We start from the raw sequence: 2,500 nt of genomic DNA, 5'->3' as shown, positions 1-2,500 counted from the left end.
GTTTGTAAAAGCATGCACGAAACTCTCTTTCGACGACAGGTGAGCATATTATTTGCTTTGATTACGAGATTGTTCAGCATAAGGCGGTGACTATTGAAGACTATTTATTCGCTATTCGCGACTATTCGCTGTTCGCTATTCGCTATTCGCTATTCCAGTTTTCCAGACACCCGAAAATTGCCCAAAATCGTGTGAGATCTGGAAAATGACAACACAGCTAGGAAGGAAGCTACCTACAATGGCAATAAGGTTGGACTTTGTAATTGGGGATTTTCTCATATAATTATCTTCTTAAGCCTTTTATCATGATTCCCATACAAATCCTTATATTTTTGTTAGCTTTGCCTCACACTGAGGCTGGGGCACCTGTGGTACCAATTACTTTAAAAATAGGCTTGTCCCTCCATACATACCTTCTAAAATAAGGCTTGACCTACTCATCCCCTCTGAAGCTCACCACCCTTAATTAAAAATGTACCAACTCCCTTGGTGTTGATATACAAGGTAATTGCACACTTCGTCTACTCAAAAATCCCCACTTAGCATAATAGCAATATAGTGGACTAATGCAACTCCTGCATTTTGATTGGCTACGCTACTAGTGGGCTATTATTAATAGTCCTCGAGTAGCGAAAAGCGTGACGCTTTCTTTCGTTTTATTCCCAAATAAATATTTCTTTAACTTGCATTTGCTAACTTTATCATTGCTTTTTCTGTCCGACTAGTTGGGTACCCGTACGAAAATTCTGGGCGAGACGCGGGCGAGATTCGGGCCATAAAAAGTGATGAGCAATACAGAGCCTGACGATAATCAGCCTGACAGGAGCGATAAAAATTGAACAATAAATGAGCGAGAATGGAGCGGGACATTTGTACTACTCTGATATTTGGACGATATTCTGAGCGATAAATGGGCGAGATTCACGTCCATAAAAAAACAAAAATCACGCTAATGAACAATACATTTTTATGGGCGTGACGTTAGTTTATGGCTTATAATTTTGGGTGTTACGAAAACTAAGACCTAAGACCTGGTCTTAGCTTTCGTAGTACGAAAACTACAACCCCGCTCTTAGTTTTCGTACGAAAACTAAGACCCTTTGTTAAAAGCGGTAATTACGGCAAAGAAACCCGGGAAAACTTACCGCTACTCAGAGATTTGGGCGCTGTATGTTGTTTCCTCACATGATTAAGTTCAAACAGACACAACGCCATGAGAAGCTTGAATGTTGTGCGAACTTGCGCGACAGAAAAAAAAGTGGCATTTATTGGCACGGAAACTAAAGATAGGGTCTTTTGGAGAACGAGAAACTCTGTCTGTTAACCCTTTGGTTATAGCAAGAGTCCATGTTTTGGTTGTAACCACTAAAAATGTGATACATGCATTCTTCTGTCAGCACACATCTTCCAGTTTCAAAACAAGTCCACAATTTAGCCGTAAGTCACGCAAACAGTAAACGGATGCCCGTAGATGGTCAATTTTATTATGATGCCTGATAGGGGACTGAATAGTTTTACATGTAAGACATAAGTGATTTTCTGTAAGTTTAACTCCATATTTATCTGACTCACAAGCTTATTTCTCAGCTTATTACAATGAGGATATGAAGTATCATCTGTCAGGGGGTGAGGGGGTGAGGGTACATCGCGGTATCCTGGTACTTTGACGCATTATTTATAAGAAACATTGAAATCAGTATAAACAGAAACAAAACAGGCCATAATAATTGAAACTATGCCTACTTTTAAATTAATAGTGCCATTACAAATTATAAACTAGAAAATCCCCTGCCTGCCACTCCCCCCACCCCAATAGACAGTACCACTGTTTTTTCTTTGCGTGACTTACGGCGACATTGTGGACTTGTTTTGATACTGGAAGCAAAATAACAAATGTGTATCAACAAAATAATTCTTGTATCACATTTTTAGTGGTTACAACCAAAGGGTTAACAGACTGAGTTTATCCTTATTCGAAAGATACTACCTTTAGTTTCCGTGCCAATAAGTAAGCGAACGATCCTCGACTGAGACCAACTGCAGTAAACATGACCCTTGTCATCATTGTGTGGACAGCCATGTAAGGCAGAAACATGTTTCAGTTTAAGGTAACTTAAATAAAAAGAATGTACCAGCTTTTAGCATAGAACAAAATGCGACTGAAGTCATTCAAAGTGTCCATAATAAGGTAGGCATGTTAGTAGCCAGGTTTCCACAGTGATCTGTGATCAGATAGCGAGGTCGTTTCTAGTTTCTCATTTATTTTAAATCTTCATACATTGTTTAAAATCTATTTCATAAAAGACAAAATTGTTTCCAGCAATATTAATTAGAGCAAATAAATGCTGTTTTGATCTGGTTGAAAACTAGCTGTCTTAAATGGGAAGAAAAAGCTCTGCATCTGTGTAGAGATTCAGATGTTTGGTGAAATACACAGTTACGTTAAACTGAAACGCGCGCCAAAAGTGGTTACAAATATTTAATTATCGATAACCAAAAC

Source organism: Montipora foliosa, chromosome 5 (genome assembly GCF_036669935.1).
Source record: "Montipora foliosa isolate CH-2021 chromosome 5, ASM3666993v2, whole genome shotgun sequence".
Taxonomy (NCBI): Eukaryota; Metazoa; Cnidaria; class Anthozoa; order Scleractinia; family Acroporidae; genus Montipora; species Montipora foliosa.
The sequence above is the reverse complement of the archived record's forward strand: the minus strand, read 5'-3'. Positions refer to the sequence as shown.